Source organism: Urocampus carinirostris, chromosome 9 (genome assembly GCF_059441175.1).
Source record: "Urocampus carinirostris isolate Australia breed hairy pipefish chromosome 9, RoL_Ucar_1.0, whole genome shotgun sequence".
Taxonomy (NCBI): Eukaryota; Metazoa; Chordata; class Actinopteri; order Syngnathiformes; family Syngnathidae; genus Urocampus; species Urocampus carinirostris.
Window position 1 is genome coordinate 41418873 of NC_142357.1, and position 18993 is coordinate 41437865.

Here is an 18993-nt window from a genome sequence, read left to right on the forward strand (position 1 = left end):
AGTAAAGTTGCGAGCGAAAAAGAAAATAGAAACTAAGGAATGGTTGGCATTTCTTGAATCCCAAGACTTTAACCTTCCGAATGATGGAACGATGCATTTGAGTGACATCGTACGGACGCCGCATCCGCACGTGTCTACGACACGTATTTGCTTCTTTGCAAGCTTTGGGAATGTTAAGGGGGTAAGAAGTTGGACTGAACCATTTGACTGTTTTGTCCACGTTCCCATTGTAGCGCCTTATAATCCGGCGTGCCTTATCTATGGAACAGACACCGCACAAAAAAATTGAAAACTCGTGCCAACACTACCTCATACGAATATAATGTTACTCATGTCTTGTTCTTGCACATGCCGACTGCACTACGTTTAATGCTCGAATTGCACAATGTCTGACCATTTCCTGTTTCTGCACTATGATGTCTATGTTTGCACCAATGCATATGCTGACTATTTTTGCACTATGATGACTTTGCACCAAATGCAATATTGCACAACCGTTACGATACCAACGTTATCACGACAACCCTGTATGTAACATCCCACATGCCGACATTTCTTGTGTAAATACCATGTAAATTATAACTATAGCCTTATCCCCCTTGTCTTATAACATTATCTTCTCTGTTCCTTTATCTTCTTGCTCATACCTCACTATGAATGTGTAAAACTGGAGTGTCATGCCCAATTTCGTTGTCACAATATGTTAGCCCATTTGTAGCAATGACAATAAAGGTATATTCTATTCTATTCTATTCTATTCTATATAGGACCAAAAACTATTTTTTGGGGGGGTGCGCCTTATAACCCGGTGCGCCCTATAGTGCGGAAAATACGGTAATTGTCATAACATTAATACTTACAAAATTCTCTTCTTTGAGAATGATTCTTTATGATAATTATTATTTCACAAATGAGTTTAGTCTAATACCACCAGAAACGTAAGAATTTAAGAAATCACATTTGAAACGCCCTTGTTTTCAGTTCCAGGTTCCCGTTGGCATTGGATTCAAGCTGAGCTTTAAGTCCAAGACTCCAATAACAGGCATGAAGTGAGTTCCTATTCTTTTATTATTTTTCCATACTTTTTAGAAACGCTAATAGAAACTCAACGGAAAGAGACATTGAAGTACATAATGAATCAGAGAAGCCCATAACAAATGGCACAAAGTTTTTCTTCATCATAACAATACATTATTAATCCTTCATATCGTACTCAACCCCTCAAACCAAAAACGCTCATTAAATCCCTCATTTCAATTGTCTTGGGCTCGGAAAGCAGATTATGAGCAAATCTATGCCAGTAGTTTATCAAACTGACGGCTGAACCGAGTCCATGTTGAAGTATTGCAAATCCCGCTCTTGTTTTAGCCGCCTGTCGCTTTCGGTTATCTTGCCTTCGGTGACCGATGAGGGCCCCGATGAGGTCCCCGATGAGGACCCCGATGCCCACCTGACACCCCTGAAAATCATTTGGGGGGATGACAGGATATGAAACCAAAAATGACAGATGATACTTTAATTATCCAACCACTGGCGGGGAGATAATAAGGTTTTTAGTACATTCCCGCTCTCATTACACAGAGGTGGGCAAACTACAGCTAAACTACAGATTTTTCATCCGACCCTCGAGACTTCTCTTATACCTAGCCACTCCTTTGCACATCTGTTCTCCTCTGCACTATCGTACTCCAGTGTTATTGTTATTGTATAGTGACTTGTTTACCTGACATTTTGTACATCTGGTTAGCTGCTCCTCTTGCACTCTTTGCACTACTGTATAATACTATACATAGCCATAATTATTTAGTATATTATTAGTACTTCAATACTCCAACTCAATACGACATTTTATTTCTATCTGTACATTCAAGGAAACTGTGCAAGTCAGATGTATCGACATTTTGTTCTGTGTACACGTGTACAAGAATGACGATAAAGTATATCTGAATCTGAATCTGAGACGAAACTGGTCAAAACATCGTGAAAATAGTAAATAAATTCCTACTATTGTCATGGTTACTCATTAGACTCACCTGTTCCCGCTCGTTTGGAGCTAGCTGCCCCTGGTTACCTGATTGGTTCCCCGTCCTATTTAAGCTCAGTCCTTTCACTCGCCTGGTGTCAGTCCATCAGGAAACCTCTGCTTTCACGAGGCAAGCGTTTTTTGACTCTGACTCCCGTCGGTTAATGATTTCCCCGTTTGTCTCCTGCTACGACCTGTTTTTTTTGACCCCGAGCACGTTTCGATTTCCCGTCCCGACTAACGACCTGTTTTTTGACCCCGACCACGTTCTGCTCTTGCGTCCTGGCTAACGACCTGTTTTTCCGTCTACGACGCTACGATCTCCCGCTCCGGAAGATCCACTTCCGCATTCGGACTACGTTCCGATTTTGTGAGCGGCTTGCTTCCCGCGTCCAGCGAGCACCGGATCGCGGGCGCTGCCTTTCTTCTATATCGCAATAAACTTTTGTCTGAAACGTTACGCGATTGGGTCTACCATTTGTTCTGGTTCTGACAGTCTCATCAAATTGGTTTTGAAACGATCACAATTGAAGCAAAATAATATATAAGGTCCCTATTTTGAGCAATTCATTTGATATTTAGTTTTCAAGCATTACAGTAGTTGTACTTTTTTTTAAAGTATTTTTTTAGTACTGTATTTTATTTCTGTAGTCGGATTTCAGTTGGAATTCAGTAGTTTTTTTGTTGTTTTTTGTATTACTCTAGTTTTATTTTGGTACTATTCCTGCAGTAGTATTTTTGTTGTATTACAATAGTAGAATTTTTTTTGTTGCATGTCTGTAGTATATTCGTAGTATTACAGTACTTTAATGATTTTGATGATTTTTTGGGGAAATACTCAGGGTTGGGTAGGGTTACTTTAACTGGATTGCTTTCAATGACTTTTGGATTACTCCAATAGCAATTATGCTAATAAAAGACAAAAGAAACTAAATAGGAATAAAACGATGACTCACAACACGTGGTAAGCTTTCCCTCCTGGCTTTGATCTCTTTGATCTCCGGCAAAACGAACATCAAATGCGACAGAAACAAAATGAAAATCAATCCAAACAGCTTGCCAACATTATTTTTGCCGTTCCATGTATTCTGTTACTCCCCAAGCCTGCACAAAATGGAGTCATTTTATTCCTATTTAGTTTCTTTTGTCTTTTATTAGCATATTTGGTATTGGAGTAATCCAAAAGTAATTGAAAGTAATCCAGTTAAAGTAACCTTACCCAACCCTGATTTTATGTTCGTTTTGCTGGAGATCAAAGAGATCAAAGCCAGGATAGAAAGCTTGCCACGTGTTGTGAGTCATCATTTTATTCATATTTAGTTTCTTTTGTCTTTTATTAGCATATTTGCTATTGGAGTAATCCAAAAGTCATTGAAAGTAATCCAGTAAAAGTAACCTTACCCAACCCTGATTTTATGTTAGTTTTGCTGAAGATCTAAGAGATCAAAGCCAGGATAGAAAGCTTACCACGTGTTGTGAGTCATCATTTGATTCATATTGAGTTTCTTTTGTCTTTTATTAGCAGATTTGGTATTGGAGTAATCCAAAAGTCATTGAAAGTAATCCAGTTAAAGTAACCCTACCCATCCCTGGAAATACTCTTCCGTTCTGGTCGTGACAGTATGTTGAACTATCAAAAAGGTCAAAAGAATTCACTTCATATTATATTGAGGCCAATCCTTCAGATTAAATTAAAGGTTTTTCAACCTTTTTCCTGATAAGATTATCTCAAAAAAAATACGTGGTGCTTCAAAAAGGAAAAACGAATTTAAAAGAGTGAACTTGTCTCTTGGATTTCGTCGGTGATTTGTTCAAATCGTTTAGTGACCACTGTTGGAATTCAATTCAATTCATTACCATTGTGAATGAAAGAGATTCAGGAAATGAGTATTAATACTCATTTCACGGGAGCTGCCTCCAATCATTTCAATTTCCTGTGCGGTGAGCAACTGTGATTAAACGGAATTAAAAACAGGGAATTGATGAAAGTCTGCTGTGTCCACTCCCACAGCAGCACAGCACTCAGTTGGACTCCGAAAAGACCAAAATGTTATTGGTCCATCTAAATGCCGTGACTTGTTCTCAAAAACGGCCCTTTTGACAAATGTAATATCACCCAGAGTGACTCCGTCAAAAAGTTAGGTGTCATATTTGACCCCGATCTGTCCTATCAAACACACGTTAAGAATATTACTAGAACAGCTTTCTTCCATCTTGACAACATTGCTAAAATTCGCCCTATGCTGTCTCAGTCGGATGCGGAGATTAGATAGATAGATAGATAGATAGATACTCTATTCATTTCAGCAGGGAAATTCACATTTCCAGCAGCATCCCTGAGCTGAGAACAGTACAATAATAAAGCCAAAAGAATACAATATACAAATACCCAATGTGACATGCTAATACCCACTGTAGCGTGTTATATACAGTATCTAGATAGTGCTACACAGAATACATATTGCAATAAGATTTGGTAATATTCATTGTAGGTGGTGTGGTTTACTGTGGGCTTTTACTCTGCCGGGTAGAGTTAAAGAGCCTCATGGCATGAGGAAGAAAAGATCTCTTCAGTCTGTCCGTGGTACAAGACTGTGACAACAGTCTGTCGCTGAAGCTGCTCTTCTGTCTGGATATAGTGCTGTGTAGTGGATGTGATGAATTGTCCAGGGTTGACCGCAGCTTTTCCAGTGCCCGTCCCTCAGCTACTGTTGTCAGGCTGTCCAGCTCTGTGCCCACAACGTAGCTCGCTGTCCTCACCAGTTTATTGAGACGAGAGGCATCATTCTTCTTGACGCTGCCTCCCCAACACGCTGCCGCATAGAAGAGGGCGCTTGCCACAACAGTCTCATGGAATATTTTCAGGAGCTTTTTGCAAATGTTGAAGGAAGCCAGCCTTCTGAGGAAGTCAAGTCGGCTTTGCCCTTTCCTACATAGAGCTTCTGTGTTGGCAGTCCAGTCCAGTCCATTGGACAAAGTCCTGAATCACTTTCCTTACTCTCTAAATCTCTCTTTTTCTCTTCCTTTGTTGCTTTTTCTCTCTCTGTGTCTTTTAACCTCTTTTTCTCTAACTTCCTTTTTTCCTTTTCTCTCTTTTCTTTCTCTCTTCGCGCTTTTTCTCTTTTCTTTCCTTTTGTCTTTCTATTTCTCTTTTTTTCTTCCTCTCCCTTTCTTTTCCCCCTCTCTTACAACATTTTATCTTTTGTTTCTTATGCTCAAATTATAATTCACGCGTTTGTTACCTCTCGTCTCAATGACTGTAATGCCCTACTCTCCGGTCTCCCGAAGTCCCGCATCAAGAGCCTTCAGCTGGTACAAAATGCTGCAGCCGGGCTTTTAACTAAGACGAGAAAGTCTGACCACATGACCCCGATTTTAGCTAACCTGAATTGGAACCTGTTCGCTTAAGATGTGAATTTAAGGTTCTGTTGGTAGGATACAAAATCATGCATGGACTAAGATAGATAGATAGATAGATAGATACTTTGTTCATCCCCGAAGGGAAATTCACATGACTTGCTCCCTCATATCTTTCAGATTGAATTGCCCCCTATGCTCCGGTCCGGAGCCTTCGCTATGAAAATGCCGGTCTACGAGTCATCCCAAGAGCCAAGAAGAAATCCGCAGGTCAGAGAGTGTCTCCATTGGGTCCTGGTGCTGTGGAATTCTCTGAATTCTGAGATTCCATCTGCAACCTCAGTGGAACTGTTTGGATCGAGGCTTAAAACACAATTATATTCTATAGCTTATGAATACCCTATATTTTATGTTGATAATATCTGTGTATTATTTGCCCTCATGTAGGTTTTAGATCAGGGGATGGTGTCATAATAGTCTGTAGTTTGTAAACGTCTTTGATCCGTGCAGCCCTTTGAGATTCCTTGTGATTAAGAGCCAAACAAATAAAAGTGACTTGACTAGACTCATGTTGAGTTTTTTTAGTTTTCCCTTGCCCTCATGTCAGTTTTAGATCAGGGGACGGTGTCATAATAGTCTGTAGTTTGCAATAGTCTGTGGTCTGTGCAGCCCTTTGAGACTCTTTGTGGTTAAGGGCGTCACAAATAAACAGGACTTGACTTGACTCATGCTGAGGTTTTGAGTTTTCTCTTGCCCTCATGTAGGTTTTAGATCAGGGGATTGTGTCATAATAGTCTGTATTTTGCAATAATCTGTGGTCTGTGCAGCCCTTTAAGACTCTTTGTGTTTTAGGGCATCACAAATAAACACGACTCGACTCTTGCTGAGGTTTTGAGTTTTCCCTTGCCCTAATGTAGGTTTTAGATCAGGGGATGCTGTCATAATAGTCTGTAGTCTGTGCAGCCCTTTGAGAGTCCTTGTGATTAAGGGCCAAAAAAACAAACAGGACTTGACTTGACTGAGGTTTTTGAGTTTTTCCTTGCCCTCATGTAGGTTTTAGATCAGGGGATGCTGTCATAAAAGTCTGTGGTTTTCAATTATCTATGGTCTGTGCAGCCCTTTGAGACTCTTTGTGATTAAGGGCGTCACAAATAAACGGGACTTGACTTGACTCATTCTGAGGTTTTGAGTTTTCCCTTGCCCTCATCTAGCTTGTAGATCAGGGGATGGTGTCATAATAGTTTGTGGTCTGTGCAGCCCTTTGAGACTCTTTGTGATTAAGGGCGTCACAAATAAACAGGACTTGACTTGACTTTGAATTTTTCTTTGCCTCTGCACCAAAAGTCCGAGGCCTGCCCGTTTGGTGATAGCAGTATCATCTACGACGCCATTCATCGCCCATCTTTGCATCTGCGCTACGGTAACAAGCATAAGATGACGCCGAACGGAATCATGAGAACGCATTTTGATGAGAGCCTTCCGCATAAAACGAGAAAACATGGCTGCTCATACCGACACAAGATCATGCATCACCGGCACGATTTAATAAAGAGGAAATTGGAATTTCTGTATGGGTGACCATTAGAGGGGGTGTGTGAGCTGCTAATATAAGTCATTAAAGTGTAAAGGAGGACAAAAAGGTGATTAGATGTCAAACGTTCTGCACAGCCCAGGTCACCTTCCACGATTTCATTATCACAACCTAGAATATGTCGTGAATTTAAATTGAAAGAGTAGGTGGATCATTGCGACTTTACTCGCTATGTAAAATTAAACATTTTTTTAATTTGAAGCCCTACTGTTTTGTTAGTAGAGCAAAACGTGGTCAGGATAAAAAACAAGTCGTGAGCCGGGACGGGAGAGCAAAACGTGCTCGGGATCAAAAACAAGTCGTAAGCCGGGACGGCTGGGCAAACGTGGTCGGGATCATAAACAAGTCGTAAACTGGGACGGAAGAGCAAAACCTGGTCGGGATCAAAAACGAGTCTAAAGCCGGGACGGCTGGGCAAACGTGGTCGGGATCAAAAACAGGTCGGAGCCAGAGACAGACGGAAAGATCAGAAATACTGCATTTATTAATACCAAATTTTTTCTTGAATGCTAGACTTTTATTGAAACTCCTTTTTTTGTGGTGGGTAGATGTATTTTGTAAGTAGCTCACAATTGGTTACAAAGATTAGTTTTTTTAGTGCTAGACTGCCATTGCATCTCCATTTTTGTTGATGTTGTGGGTAGATTATTTTGGTCATTTTGTAAATAGCATCCTTGCTGAGAAAGTGTGAGCACAGTGTGAACTTAATGGTAGCCCTATTCTCATGATTCAAATACAAAAATGTTTATTTCCTTTTAGATTTCTCTTGTATCTATTATTGTCAGGACCAGAACGGAGACAGGACCCAATTGCGTTATGTTTCTCTCAGTTTTATTAGAAGAAAGGAAGGGTTGCACCCACGATCTGGTGATCGCTGGACGCGGGAAGCAGGTCGGTCTGAACGTGGAAGCGGGACTTCCATGGCGAGCGATGGCAGTATCGGGAACGGGAAAAAATGTGTCAGTAGCCAGGACGGGGGAGCATAAACGTGGTTGGAAACGAGTCGAAAGCCAGGAGAGGAGAGTAGATGTGGTCAGGATCAAAAAAGCACTAAACATAAAAAAAAGCATAAGCACTTTATTTAATATTTCATTTTGAAGTATTACTATGTGTCAAGAATCACAACAGGATCAGGACCCAAACGCGTGACGTTCTCACACAAGCCTTTTATTTTACGGGAAATGGGGAGTCATGCACGTTAGGCAGCCGGTCTGGCGTGAAAAGACAGGAACCCCGAGACTGATGAGATCGATTCCAATTTCCTGAGTTGATATCAGACAGATGGGGTCGATACCGGACAAGACGGGACAGATAGGATAGCTAACGAATCAGGAGATCAAAAATAAACAGGCGAAACTAGACGGGAACGAAAACTGGAGAAAATAACTGAACAAAAATAGACGGAAACAAAACTGGAGACCAAAATTAAACTGGACGAAATAAACTTTAACAATACCAGACAGGAAAATCCAACAGGAAAACAGGACCGAGTCAGAACCCACGTCTTGTGGGGCAGAGGTCTGTTGACGGGCTGACAAAGGAAAAATGAGAGCACTGAGCTTAAATAGGCGGAAAGGCAATCTGTCAATGAGCCGCAGTTGGCGCCACACGGGCGGGGCCAATTGGCCACCATGGCAACCATGACAATTTAATGACCATTCTTTTGTGATGAGTAGATTTTTTTTTTAATCATTTTGTCTGTAAGCTAACATGCTGAAAAAAAGTTAAAGCACGCTTGATACAGAATCTATCAAAGAAATCTTGTTTTTGAACTTTTAAGGTCGTTCACAGAATTACCCAAGATGCAAAGCGATGATTATATTAATCATCCTAACTGCACCTCATTAGATCTATTTTTCATCACAAAAAAATTAGCCACCTAAACACCACAGCGTGATGGCGGTGTAAAGGATCTCGGATAGCATTTCTAAAGTCTTGGGTCTACTTTGAAAGTGCTTGGACTAAAAGCCATGTGCTTCTTGGTCAGCAGGGGGCGCAACAACTGTTTAGCCTCAAGGGAAGCACATGCTGGCAAAAATCATCAAACCGGAAAAATCACAACAACCTGCACTAAACAACACATTCTCAGGCTGTTTATTTGAGAATTCATTATAACAATGTCTGAAACAGGGGTGGGCAAACTACGGCCCGCGGTCCACAAGCTGTCATGATTATTGATGCGAGGCACCTTTGGCGGCAACTGCCTCGGACGCCGATTGGCTGCCCATCTCTTTTTAAACCCCGGCCTTCCTGTCATCCATTGTAAGTCCATCTGCAAACCTCAGCCCCACGCTAGGCAAGCTCTTTTCGACCCTGACTCTATCCTGTCCTGACTCCCGTTTGATTCCCGACCCCTTTTCTGAACTCGATTACGTTTCTGCTCCACCGTCCCGGCCATCGACCCGTTTTTCCCCCTGCTCTCGACACTGACCGACGATCACCGGATCGTGGGTGCAAGCCCTTTTCATCCTTCTGAATAAAGCTGAGTAAAACCAACGCAAGTGGGTCCTGTCTCCGTTTCTGATCTGACACATGCAGTCTTTTTAACCCCGCCTCTTCGACAGAGCTGGTCAAAATAACAAAGTACTACTAATAATATGGTTTTTTTTGCGTGCCAGCTTTAAAGAAATGCAAAAGGAATACTACAAAATGACTACAAAACTTTACATCCAAATTAGTGCTTAAAAACAGGGACTTCGTACATTGTTTTGCTTTCTTTCTGTAAAGAAAAAAAAAAGTGATAGAAATACTACAAAAACAGGTCCGCACTAATACAAAAAAATTAAAGAAATTCGACAAAAATTCTATTAAGGAAATACGACAAGAATATACAGAAATACTACAAAAATACCACAATAGTAATACTGTACTACAACATAAAAACACTACGAGAGAAATATTTCAGTATATTCCGACAGAAATACTACAATAATAATACTACAGAAGTATGACTACAGTAATACTCCCAAAATTATAAAATGGAAATAGGACAAAAATACTACAATAGTAATACTGTATTACAACATAAAAACAATACTAGAGAAAGTTTTCAGTATATTCCTACAGAATCACTACAAAATTACTACTAGCAAAAGCAGGTGGGAGTCAGGGTAAAAAAAAAAGCTTGCCTAGAGTAAACTGAGGTTTGCAGACGGACTGACAACAGGGGAAGGACAGAACTGGGGGACTAAGGCGTGGTCGGGATCGGAAACGGGTTTGACACCAGGAGATGAGAGTATACGTGGTTGGGGTTCAAAAAACGGGTCGAAGCCGGTAAACAGAGGGGAGTAAAAGCAGGTGGGAGTCAGGGTCGAAAAAAGCTTGCCTAGAGTAAACTGAGGTTCGCAGACGGACTGACAACAGGGGAGAGACAGAACTGGGAGACTAAGGCGTGGTCAGGATCGGAAACGGGTCGGAAGCCAGGAGAGGAGAGTATACGCGGTTGGGGATCAAAAAACGGGTCGAAGCCGGGAAACTGACGGGAGTAAAAGCAGGTGGGAGTCGGGGTCGAAAAAAGCTTGCCTAGAGTAAACTGAGGTTCGCAGACGGACTGACAACAGGTGACAGAAAGGAGTGGGTTTAAATAGTGACAGGGAGCCAATCAGAGTCCGAGGCAGTTGGCAACCATGACATATATATAGCCTTTTGCTTTAATTGTGATTGTTTCTAAACCAATTTCATGAAATGAATCTCTTTCAAAAAAAATACAATGAAATATAATATGGAGATGTCTGGATTTATATTCATTTATTGATGAAAACAACGCTCAGAGAAGCGCAAGAGAAAAACAAGCTGCAGGTTGAAATATGTCAACTTGATGATGCCAAAGCCAGGTGCCTCCAACAAAGTCACTTGTATTTCTTTCTCTCTCTCTCTTTTTCTCTCTCTCTCTCTCTCTCTCTCTCTCTCTCTCTCTCTCTTACTTTTCCACCCCTTTTCACCCACTCTGTCTCTTTCACTCTCTGTGTCTCTTTCTCTTCCTTTGTTGCTTTGTCTCTTTCTCTCTCTGTGTCTTTTTAACTTCTTTTGGTATCACTTCCTTTTTTCCTTTTCTCTCTTTTCTCTTTCTCTCTTCCTACCCTTCGTGCTTTCTCTTTTCTTTTCTTTTCTTTTGCATTTCTTTCTTCCTCTCCCTTTCTTTACCCCACTCTCACAACTTTTTATCTTTTGTTTCTCACGCTCTCTCCCTCTCTCTCTTTTTCTTTCTTTATCCCTCCCTCTCTCCTTTTCCCTCCCTCTTTCGCCTATTTCTTTCTCTCTCTTTTTCTTTCTCTGTAATCTACTAGTCCGGCCCCTGACAGAATGTTTGTTCTATGGTGTGGCCCCCGAGTTCAAATGAGTTTGACACCCCTGGTCTACAGGATGGGCCCCCGACTCCAAACGGATGCCCACCGCTGGTCCGGAAGATAAGAGCAGGTGTCGCCCACGACAGAAACAGGAATATTGGCATGGATGTTATCACAGTGGACCTTGCCAAAAAGGCGCGCCAATTTTCTCCAGACCAGGTTTTTTTGTATCTTGGGCTGCATTGAATCATAACATTTTGCAGAGCGGCAAGAAAAAAAAATGATTGATTGTTTTGATTTCTTGTACCTTCAGATACGGAGTTTTAATCGGATAGAGAAGAAACGACATTCTAGTTTTTTGCTCTCGGCTCATGCAGAGGAACAACGTGCACCTGCAAGTCCACCTCAGAATGGCTCAAAAAAACTAAACGAAGGTTAGTTTTTGATTTGATTTGATTTCTTATGACAATAGGATGTACAATTATAATCGAGCATATATTGTACAGAACAAAACATGAAATGAAAGCGACACCATCAGGAGGTTGACTGTTTCATGCTTTTGAAATAAGAAATAAGGAGATGCCATTTTTGGAAGAATTGCGTTTAAAAAAAAATGGTGTCCTTAAGCCAGAAAGAAATCAGGGGTACCGTGGTGATTTCCAATGTTGTAAAAATGTCAAGAACCAGAACAGGGTCAGGACCCAAACGCGTGAGGTTTCTCACACAAGGCTTTTATTTTACAGGAAATGGAGAGTCATGCACATTAAGCAGCAGTCTGGCGTGAAATGATAGGAAGCCAGAGGCCGACGAAATCGATACCAATTGCCCCAGTTGATATCGGACAGATGGGTTCGATACCGGACAGACAGGATAAATAATGAGGTAAGGCAATTAAACAGGACAAACTAGATGGGAACGAAAACTGGACAGAAAAATAAACAGGACAAAAATAGACGGGAACAAAACTGGAAACCGATATTAAACAGGACAAAAATAAACGGAAACGATACCAGAAAGAAAACTGTTCTGGCAAGCTTCCTGCGACAGATTGTCAAAGCAACCTGGAAGGTTCCTTTGTTTCACACATGCAAGATATCAAACCTCACACCCATTTGCTACTAGATAATTCAATCGCTGTTCATAACGGAATTACACATTGTAATTTACACGTTCGACATTGCCTGAAAGCTGAATGTGGCCCTCAGAAGTTGATCCCTCAACAGTACGTAGAGCACATGCGTTATGGAAAAGAGCAGCTCGCCGTTTTTCTCTTTGCCGTTACGGGGGAAAAAAAAATATGTATATATATATATATATATATATATATATATATATATATATATATGCCGCCCCATATTTACAGCTAGCAGTTTAGCAACAAAGTAGCGTCTTATATTCCTGGAATTCACTCTAGTTATTTTAGAAATGCATATAAGCCTTTGGATTCAACCTGCCATCCATTTTTTCTTTTTAGGTGATTTGTGAATTTTCCTACGGGGATGAATAAAGTATCTATCTAGCTATCTATCAATCTAGACATCTATCTATCTATCTAGACAGCTATCTAGACATTTATCTAGACATCTATCTATCTAGACATCTATCTATCTCTATCTATGTAGACATCTATTTTTATCTATCTCTATCGATCGATCTATCTATCTAGACATCTATTTATATCCATCTATCTATCTAGACGTCTATCTATCTAGATATCTAAACATCTATCTAGCTAGACATTAATCTATCTAATTATCTATCTAGACATCTATCTAGACATCTATCTATCTAGACATCTAGCTAGACATCTATCTATCTATCTATTTATCTATCTAGATATCTATCTAGACATCTATCTCTATCTAGACATCTATCTACCTACACATCTATTTATCTATCTATCTATCTAGACATCTATCTCTATCTAGACATCTATCTCTATCTAGCTATCCATCTATCTCAGGGGTCGGGAACCTATGGCTCGCGAGCCATATATGGCTCTTTCTATGAGTACCTGTGGCTCAGAAACAAATTTGATTGCATGCAAATTGTCTCCATCTCGTCCAAAACATGAGCTACTAATCCTGTTCGGATACACGCAGAGCCAAACCAAAGCTAGCTGTGTGGCAGTACTTTGCAGTATATATAGGGCACCTTTTTCACTACAATTTACAGTCAAGGTGTCACAAAAAAAAAAAAAAACTCGTTCTGGCTGTAGAACGCTAAATAATCCGTTATATAAAACATCACTATATTATCTGTCTTCAGTGTTCAGATACCTTATGATGAATCCACAGAACAAACTGTAAATCCGCCAAAACACCGGAAGAGAACTTAAAGTTTTTTGATTGGGTGAGTGGGAGGGATGGGTGGAGCTCTGCAAAAAGCGCAAGCACTCCCTCCCATCTCTCGCCCTACGCCGTCTGCGCCATAGATAAGAACATCAGGCTCCCTGTTTGCAGAATGTTGTGACGTTTTTACAAAATAACTGCTTACATCTGGTTTTGAAACCAATATGTATGAAAAAAGGGTCAAAATGAGTTTAACCGATCTTGAGTCATTGCAAGAAAGAGACAAGTTTAAATTGGTGTGTTTGTTGATTTTGGGACACGGGCTCTGGCATTATTCTCTTTTCATAATTTTTATCAAATCATCAAAAATAAATGTGCTGAAGACTAAGCTTTTGTCTGGGGCGCGAGTTTAGCAATTTAGTCAATTTGTCTCATAATATATGGTGTGGCTCTTTCCCAAAATAAAATTGATATATTTTGCTTTTATGGCTCTTTGAGTCAAAAAGGTTCCCGACCCCTGATCTATCTGATCATTCTGTGAAGTGACGTTTGTTGCAACATGACTGCAAAGAGAAAATAATGAAATCTCAAACTGGTAGCTCTCTGCACTAATCAATAACAAAGAAATCGCTTCAAAAAGGTTGGTGACCCGTGAAATGGGAAGATAATAGATCTGTTTTATGGAATCATTCACTTCTCTTAGGATCTGCGCCATTATTTGCACTTTTCAAGAATGTCAATCAAAGAGATTAAAAAAAGAAACTTTAAAGATAGTGCTGTCAATGATTGATGACACACCTCATCACAACAAGTACAGATGGACAGACAGATTTTTCAGGTTTTAAGTCTTGGCTTTCAGTTTTTTAGACTCTCTTTGGCAGTTTTTTGGCTCTGCCGATTTCACAGCAGATGTCATTTATTTCAATGTTATGGTAAAAACGCCACGTGGAATAAGGAAAGGGTAATACAATTAATCTTACTCCAATAAAGAAAACAAATCCCCTTTTTGGAGGATTATATTGGTAGAATATATAACAAAATATTATTCATATATGTGATTTGGGATTTCATTAAAGATTCATGGTATTTGGATTTATTTTATTAAGGGAAAGAAGATTTTGGAAGCAATACGTTACGGGTTCTTTATATCCTCTGGTTGTCATGATTACTGATGTGACTCAGCTGTGGTTGCTCATTTGCCGCCACCCGCCGCGGGTTCTGATTGGCTCCCTGTCACTATTGAACTCGGTCCTGTCAATCCCCTGTGGTCAGTCCGTCTGAAAATATCTGTGTAAACAAGGCAAGATTTTTTTCAACCCTGACCCCCGCCTGTCCCGTTTTTGCTCCCGTTTGTCCCTGGCTACGGCCCGTTTTGATCCTGACCACTTCTGCTCACCCGTCCCAACTTACGACCCGTTTCTGACCCCGACCACATTTTTGCTCTCCTGTCCCGGGAATCGACCAGTTTTCCGTCCCTGACACCGCCATCGCTCGCGACGGAAGATCCACTTCCGTGTTCGGATCACAATCCGAGTACGAGAGCGATTTTTTTTTTCCCCGCCTCCAGCGCACACTGGATCGTGGGCACAGACTCAAAACAGCAGAGCATTTATCAAAAGAATGCCTGCCGTCTTTCGTCAGAGTCCTGTTATGAAAATTCCCCAGCCAAAACATTCCGCATTTGGAACAGCGTGACCCGAAGCCCACTCGGTGAAAATCTTCATTGCACTCAATAAATGTAACTTGTATTCAATGGTATAAAATCCTTTATAGTCAAATGTATAAAATCCCTCAGTCGTAATAATATTTTTGTGGCGTTTCCTCACAGCCTCCAAGACATCAGAAAAAACTTTGATTCAATCTGACAAGTGAATGCAATACACTTCCATAAATAACTCACTCATCATTCATAGCGTATAACACAGGTGTCAAACAGGCGGCCCGCGGGCCAGATCAGGCCCGCTAAGGGATTGAATCCGGCCCGCGAGACAACAACCAGAGAAGCGCAAGAGAAAAACAAGCTGCAGGTTGACCGGGGAGGACCAGGCGAGGACAAGAAGTGTCCGCATAGGTTACAGCCAGATCAGGCCCGCCAAGGACCTTACAAAATGAAGCACAATAAAATGAGTCGAAGTTTTAAATATGGCCACTTGATGTCGCCAAAGCCAGGTGCCACTCACAGAACAACTGTAGCGGCCTCTCTCTTTCTTCCTCTCATTTTTTGTCTTTCTCACGCTCTCTATTTTTCTTCTCACTTTTCACTTTCTCTTTCTGTCTCTCTTTTTTGCTTTCACTCTTTCTTTTACTCTCTTCTTTCTTTCTCACCCTCTTTTTATTTCTCTCTTTTGCGCTGTTTTTTTCCTCACTTTCACTTTCTCTTTTTTTTCTCTCCCTCTCTTTAGCCATTTCTTTTTTCACTTTCTCTCTTCTGCACTCTTTTTCTTTCTTTCTCTCTCTCAGTATCTCACACTTTCTTATTTTCCCTGTCTCTTTCTCCTTCTTTTCTCCCATTCTTTTCTTTGCTTTTTCTCTCCCTTAATTACGCTTTCTCCCTTTCTATATCTTACTCTCTTTTTTTGTATCCTTCTTTCTCCTTTTCTCCCTTTCTTTATTGCGCTCTCTTTATTTCTCTCTCCCTTTTCATTTGTTTCTCTTTTTTCCTTTCTCTCTTTTTCACCCTCTTTCTTTCGCTATACCGTAATCCACTCGTCCGGCCCCTGAGAGATTTTTTTTTCTAGCATGTGGCCCCGAGCTAAAACGAGTTCGACACCCCTGCCTTAAATAATGGCAGCGCGGACGGATTTCTCAGGGCGTGCATGCCGGATTAGCGTCATCCCTCACCGAAATGAATGCGGTGCCGACTCCGTGCTAATAATCAAAGAATCTTGACAAAAGCCTTCAGGTTGCTATGACAACAATCCACGGAAGTCCCCTCACAAGCAACGTGCTTACACGTGTCCTTGTCTTCGGAGAATACTCGATTGGCGACGCGCACCTTCGGGAATTCTCTCTCCACTTCTTGTCCTCGCTCGGTCCTCCCCGCATAGGTTACAGTGAAAAGAGCGGTGGCGCTCTTCTAATTGGCAGCTCCCTCTTGCACCTTGGCCCCGTTGTGCGCAATGTGTAATGCATGAGGGGGGGGGGGCTACCTGCTTTGGATTCCAACCGGCGGTTGCACTGCCAGCCACTTAATTGCTTTCTTCCTTCATCCTCCGTCGGCTTTTTTTGACCGGGATGCTTTCTTCTCATGCGTTAAATGACCAATGCCGAATGTCCATCAATGACTCTGGGGGGGGAATAGGGGTCGAGTGTTCGAGGGGGAGGCGCTCATGATGACACGAGGAGGACGTATTTGTACCTCGAGAGAGGAATGATTCGTCACTGGAAGTCAAGTCATGTTTATTTGTGACGCTCTTAATCACAAAGAGACTCAAAGTGCTGCACAGACCACAGACTATTGCAAACTACAGACTATTATGACCCCATCCCCTGATCTAAAACCGACATGAGGGCAAGGGAAAACTCAAAAGTCAAGTCGTGTTTATTTCATCTCATCTCATCTCATCAGCTGTACCGCTTATCCTCATTAGGGTCGCGGGGGGGCTGAAGCCCATCCCAGCCATCTCCAGGCAGTGGGCAGGGGACACCCTGAACTGGTTGCCAGCCAATCGCAGGGCACACGGGGACAGACAACTCACTCGCTCATTCTCACCTAGGGACAATTTGGACCGGCCAATTCACCTGAAATGCATGTTTTTGGAATGTGGGAGGAAACCGGAGTGCCTGGAGGAAACCCACACAAGCACAGGGAGAACATACAAACTCCGCACAGGAAGTCTGGAGCTGGATTTGAACCCACGCAGGAGGTTCCCATGACATGAACTGTGCCGCACATGCGCTAACCACTGCGCCGCCGTGCTGCCTTTGTGTTTATGTGTGACGCCCTTAATCACAAAGAGTCTCAATGGGGTTCACAGACTATTGCAAACTACAGACTATTATGACACCATCCCCTGATCTAAAACTTACATGAGGGCAAGGGAAAACTCAAAACCTCAGCATTAGTCAAGTCAGGTTTATTTGTTTGGCCCTTAATCACAGAGTCTCAAAGGGCTGCACAGACCACAGAATATTGCAAACCACAGACTATTATGACACCATCCCCTGATCTAAAACCTACATGAGGGCAAGGGAAAACTCAAAAACCTCAACATGAGTCAAGTCAAGTCATGTTTATTTGTTTGGGCCTTAATCACAGGAAGTCTCAAAGGGCTGTGCAGACCCCAGACTATCATGACACTATCCCCTGATCTAAAACCGACATGAGGGCAATGGAAAACTCAAAACCTCAGCATGAGTCAAGTCAGGTTTATTTGTGACACTCTTAATCGCAAAGAGACTCAAAGGGATGCACAGATTATTGCAAGAGGGCAAGGAAAAACTCAAAAACCTCAACATGAGGAAAATGAAGAAACCTTGAGAAGGTACCGCACGTGAAGATGCGGCTTATAATCAGGTGCGCCTTATAGTCCAAATTTCAGGGTACAATAAATAAAGAAATGACATAGAAATGATACCTTGTGTTATTATCCTTTGACAGATTCTCTCTTATTCATTCACGGATGGGCTAAATTTAAATGGTGACCTTATTTAGCATAATTTTCTTCCTGGAAAACCGCAAACCTACCTAGGAAATACGAGATGGGGAATTAAAACGGAGGTGATTTTTTCCCCCAGCTTATTTTCATATTCAACCTTTAACCTTTCAAAAAAACTTCATCAATTTTTGATGCCATTCCGTTCTATTCGAAGCTAAAGGAGGCTATGTCTGTTTTATCAATACAGGCTAATGCCGGCTGTTTTTTGCTCCTGTTTGTCCCCCGGCTTCGACCCGTTTTTGATCCTGACCAGGGCGACTCTCCCGCTCCGGCTTTTGACCTCTTTTTGTCCCAGACCACGTCTACTCTCCTTTCTTGGCTTACGACCTGCTTCCGACCACGTTTTAGCTCTCCTGTCCCGGTTACTGACCTGTTTTCCGTTCCCGACAACGCCATCGCCCGCCACGGAAGATCCACTTCCGCGTTTAGAGCGACCTGCTTCCTGCGTCCAGCGAAACTTGGTAATCACTTTGTGCACCTAGAAAAAGCAGGAAAAAAACTCAAGCGAAGAGAACGAGGGAGAAATATTTGGAATTACAGTAGTCCCCCAGGATGCGTGATACCCTCATATATGAGTAGGAGAAGTTTATTACAAAGTGTCACGGTTGCCATGGCGCCCAATTGGCCACACCCATGTGGCGCCGGCTGCAGCTTGTTGACAGATTGGCTTCCCCACTATTTAAACCCTGTCCTGTCAATCCCCTTTTGTCAGTCCGTCTGCGAACCTCAGTTTACACTAGGCAAGCCTTTTTCGACCCTGACTCCCACCTGTTTTTGCTCCCGTCTG

At 41.8% G+C, this 18993-nt stretch overlaps 1 long non-coding RNA gene across 1 annotated transcript in view; it reads left to right on the forward strand.

Annotated features, from left to right (window-relative positions):
• The first annotated feature begins 978 nt into the window (after positions 1-978).
• The window catches only part of LOC148360319 (uncharacterized), a 131954-nt gene continuing 113939 nt past the window's right edge, over positions 979-18993 (forward strand). Inside the window, exons 1-4 of the long non-coding RNA XR_015851309.1 lie at positions 979-1049; positions 11333-11476; positions 11571-11691; positions 12001-12139. This is a non-coding gene — a long non-coding RNA (uncharacterized LOC148360319). The remainder of the gene's footprint in view (positions 1050-11332; positions 11477-11570; positions 11692-12000; positions 12140-18993) is intronic.